Below are 8551 nucleotides of genomic sequence, written 5' to 3'. Positions count from 1 at the left end.
CTTTAACTGACAATATCACGATTCTCCAAATCCGTCAATTGTGCACAAACGACGTTACTTGCCTATACAGAATGACCATATTACCCCTTCATTTTAGGGCAAAAGAATACCAGTTCCATCAGAGTCATCTTCCTCAAAGCCCGAGTTTTGAATGTTACATATATATATATGTAATTCTGAGGTATATTAAATAATTTTAATTGAATATAATGTACACACATATATATATATGTTGCATATATACAAATTAGATAATACTTGAGGGTTTGATTAAAGAATAGGGGCTTTTGATCTTTGCAATTTCCATCGATCCAACTATTTTCTATTTCTGAGCATGGACAGTGGTGCGACGAAGGCAACCGAATCGAACAACAATGCTGCCGCAAGTGGCGGTGGCAGTGGTGGTAGTGGTGATGTGATTGTCTGCATCCGATGCTCTAATGGCTAAAGTTCTTGGTGCAAATTAGCCTTCACTCCACTGTTGGATCCTTCAAGTCCGTCGTTGCCCAGAACTGCGACATCCCCGCGCGAGCAACAATGCCTCGATGATGACGACGGAGAAGAAGCCTCATCGAAAGTTTTCTAATAATATTCATCTTTACAGTGTGAATGTTCCGTGATGTAAATGTTAACACCATCAATGTGAATGTTGATACTGTTAATGTGAATATTTACATGTCAATGTGAATATTCACATTTTAAAATATATGAATGTTCACATCACTAAATTGCTAACCGTTCAAAAAATATTTGCAAGGGTAGAAATGTCCATAAAATATTTTAAATATGAGAATTAGAATTTGGTAAATTAAATATCCAAATAATATGACTTATTAAAATACAAGGATATTTTATGAACTAATTGAGATATAAATACTTAAATTTTTTTTTTCTAATAAATCTCCAAAAAAAAATTAAACTAGGAGCCACAAGACAGGCCACAATGTTGACTTCAACCCTAGACGTCTCTAAAGCTGTCCATGAATCAAGAGGGCTCTCGTATGAAAATTATATTACGAAATAAATACAAAATTTATTCGGTGCAAGTTCCACTTGATAGAATAGATGTGAATTTCCGCTATTCATTAGCTAGCAAGCAGGAGCAATTAAGATATTTTTTTTTAGTAGATTTTTAATTTTGGAAAAAGACTGCGGCCTCGACAAAGTCGAGGCTCGAATGCCTCAAATTGTTATTGTTGTTATTTTTTTTGTTATTTTTTTTTGAACTGTGTTGATTTTGTTGTTTTATTTGTTTATTTATTTGTTGGGCTGTGTTGGCTTGGTTATTATTATTATTATTTATTTGTTGGGCTTTTTTATTTTTTATTTTTGAAGGGTGGTTATGTGTAGGGGTGGGTTTAGGATTTAAGGTCTAGGATTTAAGAGGTTTATGGTTTTAAGGTTTAGGGTTTGAGAGGTTTAGGGTTTTAGGATTTAGGGTTTAAGAGGTTTAGGGTTTAGGGTTTAAAATTTAGGGTTTAAGATTTAGAGTTTTAAGATTTAGGGTTTAGGATTTAAGGGTTTAGGGTATACATAACCACCCTTCTCAAAAAAATTAAAATAAAATAAAATAAACCCAAACCAAACCAACACAAGAAAAAAAATAAAAAAATAAATAAAAATCATTATTCGAGGAAAATTCACGCCTCAAATTTCGAGGCCTTTAGCACGGCCGTTTAATTTTTAAGCTTTTTTAAGAGGTGAAAAAAGATGTGTTTAAGAATTATTTTTTTACGGTAGTTCTACATGTACTAATTAGTATACTAACTAATGTAACAAAATATGTTATGATATTATTATTGACCCAACTCATTATACAAATTACAATTACTAAAAACTTCTTAAATTATGCCACATCATCAATTAGTAAACTAGTTAATACACTAATTAATGCATATAACATTATTCATTTTTTTAGTTGAATAAATAGTTGTAAGAAAAAAATTAATTAATTGATATACACGATGTGACCCTTTGCTAATGGGGTTGAATTTTTAGCTTTTTGGCGATGATTCCTTAATTGTAATAAAGTACGGGGAAAGAGAAGAAAAAAACAATTACATCGATAGTCCTTACATTTTAACCTTTGTATTATTTTGGTCCTTATCATTTTAATTAACTTAATTTTGATCATTAATCTTAAATTTTGTGTCCCTTTAGTCTATCAATAAAGGATTTTGAAAGAAAACGGCCACTAAATTTGTTCAGGTTAACTCACTAAGTTGAATAATTTATAATTTTTCTATAAAAAGATGACACGTGAAGTTTATGTGTGCATTTTTCATTATAAAAATAAAAATATAAATTAATTGAACCAAATTAAAATAAAATTATAAATTTTAGATTAAAATCGAGCCAATCAAAATTATAAAAAAACAAAATAATGCAATGACCAAAGAATAAGAATCCACAACACACACACAACCCCCCCCCCCCCAAAAAAAAAAAAAAAAATCCCTAGCCTTTGGCTCTATAAATACATATATTTGGCTCAAGTTTATCTACTCCACTTGTCATCATAATAATATTCTATTGAAAAATGCTTGGGAGCACTAAAAAAGGATCACTAGAGGGAACACTAATGATGTGGCAGTGGCCCCCGCTCACTTTCATTAACTTGTTTTTATTTTTTTATTATTTTTTTTGCCATTCCTAATATATTAGTGCTATTAATGATACATTTTGTAATGGTCTAAATCATTGTTGTATTCTATTTTTAACACCAAATATAGCAAACAAATTCAATTTTTTTCAGTTTTCTACTTAGTGCATCTTTACTTTGTTTCATTTTCCTTTTCACAAACTCTCTTGAACTGATTACCACTGCCAAGGGCAACCCTAGTTTAGTTCTCACCAACGAGACAGACCATCAAGCTCTGCTTGCAATCAAGGATTTGATAACAGGAGATCCTCTGGGTGCCTTAAGCTCATGGAATCATTCAATTCACTTTTGCAATTGGCAAGGAGTCTCATGCGGTCGTCGACATCAACGTGTGACACTCCTAAACCTGTCATCTCTCGCATTGGTGGGCGCTGTATCTCCTCAAATTGGGAACCTCACTTTCCCGAGGACGATTGATCTCAGTAACAACGGCTTTCATGGCGAAATCCCCCAAGAAATTGGCAAGTTGTTTCGTCTGCAATATCTTTGGCTTAACAATAACTCTTTCCAAGGTGAATTTCCTACCAATTTGACTCATTGTTCACACTTGAGAGGTATCCATATGTCCCGTAACAATCTAGGTGGTAAAATTCCTACCGAGTTGGGTACTTTGTCCAATCTCTCCATCTTGACTCTTGGAGACAACCGTCTCACTGGAACTATCCCACTTTCAATTGGGAACCTTTCCAATCTACGTCTGCTTTGTCTACCATATAATAATCTAGAGGGAAGCATTCCCACCCAACTTGGGCAGCTTTCCAAGTTGGAGTTTCTTCAGCTGTCTGTAAACAATTTGTCCGGTATGGTTCCTACTTCTCTTTACAATATCTCATCAATCTATTACTTCTCCATCGCTGACAACCAATTGCATGGAATTCTACCACCAGATTTAGGCTTGACCCTTCCAAATTTACAAGTATTTTTTGTTTCATTAAATCAATTCTATGGCCAAATTTCATCGTCAATAGCCAATGCTAAAGGACTTACGCAGGTTAATTTTGCCATGAATTCGTTTACTGGTCCCATGCCTATGAATCTGGGAACCCTTGATGCTTTAGAAACTCTAGGTGCTTCTGGCAATTCACTTGGAACAAACCAAGCCAATGAATTAATGAGCTTCCTCACTTCTTTATCCAATTGTTCCAATCTACAAGCTCTGGATTTGAATATTAATGATTTTAAAGGTTTTTTGCCCCATTCTATTGCAAATCTCTCCACCAAGATCACTTGGTTTAGTCTAGAAGACAACTATATATCTAGAAGCATACCTCTTGGTATTGGGAACCTTGTAAATTTGCAATTCCTCCTTCTAGGTGATAACATGCTTACAGGTAGTATTCCAAATTCCATTGGAAAACTCTCCATGTCGGAAATCCTCATGCTTAACAAAAATAATATCTCTGGGGAGATTCCATCGTCTATTAGAAACCTGAGTAGGCTTGGTACACTTGACCTATCAACAAATACGATTGAGGGAAGCATTCCAATTTCTTTAGGCAATTGTACCAATCTACAACAAATTTATCTTGATTACAATGATCTCACAGGAGCAATACCTTATCAAATCTTTGGTCTGGCTTCCCTCTTTAATCTATCCTTAAGTCAAAATTACTTAACAGGACTACTTCCACAAGAAGTAGGTAACTTGAAAAATCTGGAAGGGCTATATGTATCAAAAAATAAACTATTTGGAGAAATCCCCGCCACTCTCAGCAATTGTGAAGTTTTAAAATTCCTTTACATCGATGGTAACCTTTTCGAAGGTACAATTCTAATGGCCTTCAGACAATTGAAAGGTATTCAAGAACTAGATGTTTCTAGGAACAATTTGTCTGGACAGATTCCAAGGTTTCTCGGGGAGTTTCGGTTAGTTCACTATCTCAATCTTTCCTACAATATGTTTGATGGTGAAGTTCCGATTGGAGGAGTTTTCAAAAACATTAGTGCCTTCTCAGTTGTTGGAAATAGTAAGCTATGCGGAGGAATTAAACTATTGCAATTGCCTGCATGCTCGATTGAAGTCTTAAATGAAAGGAAACGAACTTCCAACCATAGAGTAATAGTTCTAGTAGTTACTCTCACTATTGTTGTATTATCATTGTGCATTCTAGCTATTCTTTACCGGAACAGAAGGTCAAGGAAGCAAGTCAATTTAGCCTCACCCTTGAAAAACCAATATCCACAACTCTCTTATGGAGAACTTTTTCAAGCAACAAATGGGTTATCTCCATCCAACTTAATTGGTGAGGGAGGATATGGTTCTGTTTATAAAGGGATTCTTAACTCCGATGAACAAATTATTGCTGTGAAGGTGCTCAAACTACACGAACGTGGAGCGAACAAGAGTTTTGTTACAGAATGTGAAGCATTGAAGAACATTCGCCATCGAAATCTTGTCAAGATAATTACAGCTTGCTCAAGCATTGATTTTAAAGGCAACGACTTCAAGGCTTTGGTCTTCGAGTTCATGGAAAATGGGAACTTAGAAAATTGGTTACACCCAAGTCTTTTAGAGAAACATGAACCTAATAACTTGAACTTTGTTCAAAGGCTAAACATTGCCATTGATGTGGCATGTGCATTGGATTATCTTCATCATCATTGTGAAATGGCTTTTATTCATTGTGATTTAAAGCCAAGTAACATTCTTCTTGACGGTGATTTGTGTGCCCATGTTAGTGATTTTGGCCTGGCAAAGATTTTTTCAGCAACCAATGGAATTTCTATTCATCAGCAATCAAGTTCAATTGGGATTAGAGGAACAATTGGCTATGTTGCCCCAGGTAATTGTTTATTGCTTCTTGCGTTGAAATTGATTAAGAAATATTATTTAGTTACATTATATTATTATCTTGTGGTGAACTAAAAACCAATTACGAGATTATATATAAATTAAGCCATGTTTTAGAGATGACTTTCCTTGACTTTGCCTCCTTGTTTGTATAGCTACCACAACAAATTAAATCAACCATTATCCAACCCCTAATATATTTGAACATAATTTTAACCCTTGAGATGTTATTTATTTTTTATTTTTTATTTTTTCAACAAAAGAAATATGACTTACTAGTTCAACAATCATACCAAAATTTAAAAACTTGGGCATTTTTTTCACCGTTTCATATTGCAGAGTATGGTATGGGTGAGGAGGTATCAACGCAAGGTGATATGTACAGTTATGGAGTGTTACTACTAGAAATGTTCACAGGAAAAGGACCAACTAGTAACATGTTTACAGGTAATGTAAACCTCCATAGCTATGTAAAAATGTGTCTTCCAGAGCAAGTAATGCAGATCGTTGATCCCCAAATCATGTTGGAAATGGAAGAGGAGCCAAGTAGGAGCATGCAAAGTAGTACAACCAACATTTCTAAACTAGAGGCTTGCCTAGTACCAGTCATTCAAATTGGAGTTTCATGTTCTGCTGAAATGTCGAGTGAAAGAATGAGTGTGAAAGATGTTCTCAAAGAACTACACAAGATTAGAAATGTATTTCTTGGGTTAGGGGACAAAGGCATTAGGATGGAAGAAGAAATGATTCTTAACTAAAGCCACCTCTGTAGGTTATTCTGATGTTCTAGAATTTTCTTTCCTTCACTTTTCTTACCCCCCCTTCCCTTTTTTTTTTTTTTTTTTTTTTTTTTTTTTTTTTTTTGAATCTGTAATTGTCGAGCTAGAAAAGGCATGAAAGTGGTTGTACTTGTGGCATTGTCATCAAATATTTATAACTAGTCAAGGTTTCTATATGTTTATATGTATGCCTTCTCTATTTAGTTTTGTCATAGTTTCATTTTTTGGTTTGTGCTCTCAAGTAAATCTGTTGTACATAATAGAGCTTGGCTCAAACCAAAACATTGATGCCATAGAAGCTAAAAGAGAACAACAAAAACAAAAAAAGATTTAGCTTATAATATGATGGATTATGAAGTTATCATATCACTCATATAAATTATTGAGCAACGGAAAAAAATGTTTCATTCATGTTGATTTAACTCTCATCATATATTAATCTAAATCTTAATCAATGTATAAAGCTAATGGGAAATATGAATAATCTTTATTATGAGGAAAACAAAAATTTACTAGTAGAAAGTGTTGAAAAAATGAAAGCACAATGCTAGCAACAATCTTCTAGTATAATAAAAAATCCCACACTGCAAGTTAGTATAACAATAGCAACACAAAGAAAAAACACAATGCAACTACATCAGGAAATAGAAAATTTTCAGTTAACCAAACAATCTTCAATCTGCTGCACCACCAAAGGGCTCCCTTTGTCGATTGAGCAGGAAAGGAGGGGTCTCTTCTCTGTCTCTCTCTTCGTCCTGCATTATTTTTGTTTTTTCAGACTTAATCAAAACGACGTCATTTTGATTTTTCTTAATTTTAGCCATTGGATCGAACTGTAGAGAGATCACTCTAGAGGATCTGAACTCCCATATGAGAGATAAGTAATGTAACCACTTTGTTGGAGAAATGAGACAACATGATCATGGATTCATATGGAAAATGGGTATACACATAATCGCATTGTGTACTAGTATATTTGATAATTTTCCAAGAAATTGCAATTTAGTTCATGTTTTCAAAAATGAAATAAATCAATGATAAATTTTATCAAGTTTTATAATTAAAATGATAAACATTTTTATGAATTGTAAATATTTTGTGAAGGCACCATTGATTTGTAATTTTCCCATTATTTTTGTTCCCTCTTTCTACCTAATTCCAAAAACTTTCTACAAACAAGCCAAATCGCTCATAAATAGGTCGTGGTCAGTTGGTCCTACTAATGGTAGTTCTAAGGGTTGTCAATAAGATGCACATAATAGTAAAACATTTATAATCTTAAGGGTTGTGAAAGGATTGTTTAGAAAAGAGATAAAAAATTTCAGCAGTTGAGCTGTCAATTTGGGAAAATAAATAAATAAATAAACATTGCATATATGGGTTGAAAATCATGAATGAAACCTTGGTAATGGATGAGGCAATCAAAATTGAAGATGAAACCAGTTAATGGTATTGTCTTCTTCTTATTCCTATCAGGCTTATCCTAAAGAATCCCTACAAGGCTAACTAAGATCTATATAAAGAATGAGCAGATTCAGATATTAAGGAATTAGTCTTCTCTCTGTCTTCCTCCAATGCACATACACTCGAACTTGCATAATTCAATCTCTCAAGCTGAGTATTCCCTTTCTTTGATTCATTCACCCTACATGATCATCTACTTTCTTCCAATGGAGAAGGGATAGACCTTCCCTGTCTAGTCGAATAAGTCAAAGCAATTTTCTTGGGGATATTGCAAAAAAAAAAAAAAAAAAAAACTATGGTTTGACCCTTATAAAAAAATAAACTGAGTTTTTAATTTTATCAATTCAAATCCTGAACTTTTGATTTATTGCCAATCTAAACCATTTGCCTTTTTTCATTAAGTAAAACCGACAGAAAAAATGTATTTTAATCATTCAACTCAACGGAAAATGATATTTTAGACATTTTATATACATCTACATTGAGTTTAATGTCTAAATTGAAATATCCTTTTTCAGTCAGTTTTACTTAATGAAAATTGACGGATGGTTTAGATTGAAAACAAATCAAAAGATTAGGGTTTGAATGGACAAAATTAAAAACTTAAGTTTTACTTTGTTGCAAGAGTCAAACTCTGGTTTCTTTTTGTAATTTCTCCTTCTTTCTTTCTTCTTTTTTTTTTTTTTCTATGAGTTGATTATCGAAATCATTAGATATCCCCTCTTCAATGTGATGTCATTTACAATTTGGGGTTAATGATGTATCGGTGAGTGATCATGTATTATAATAAAGGACAAATTGTTAAGCAGATTTAGGCCACAAAGAATTTCAATTGGAATTGAATATGTAATCTGC

The 8551-nt window shown here is 33.3% G+C and overlaps 1 pseudogene; it reads left to right on the top strand.

Annotated features, from left to right (window-relative positions):
- The first annotated feature begins 334 nt into the window (after window positions 1-334).
- On the top strand, window positions 335-6211 carry LOC114305806 (putative receptor-like protein kinase At3g47110 pseudogene; annotated as a pseudogene).
- Window positions 6212-8551: the final 2340 nt, after the last annotated feature.

The sequence above is a fragment of the Camellia sinensis genome, chromosome 11 (genome assembly GCF_055761805.1).
Source record: "Camellia sinensis isolate YWXY chromosome 11, ASM5576180v1, whole genome shotgun sequence".
Lineage (NCBI taxonomy): Eukaryota > Viridiplantae > Streptophyta > Magnoliopsida > Ericales > Theaceae > Camellia > Camellia sinensis.
This window is presented reverse-complemented; position numbering and strand designations above follow the sequence as displayed.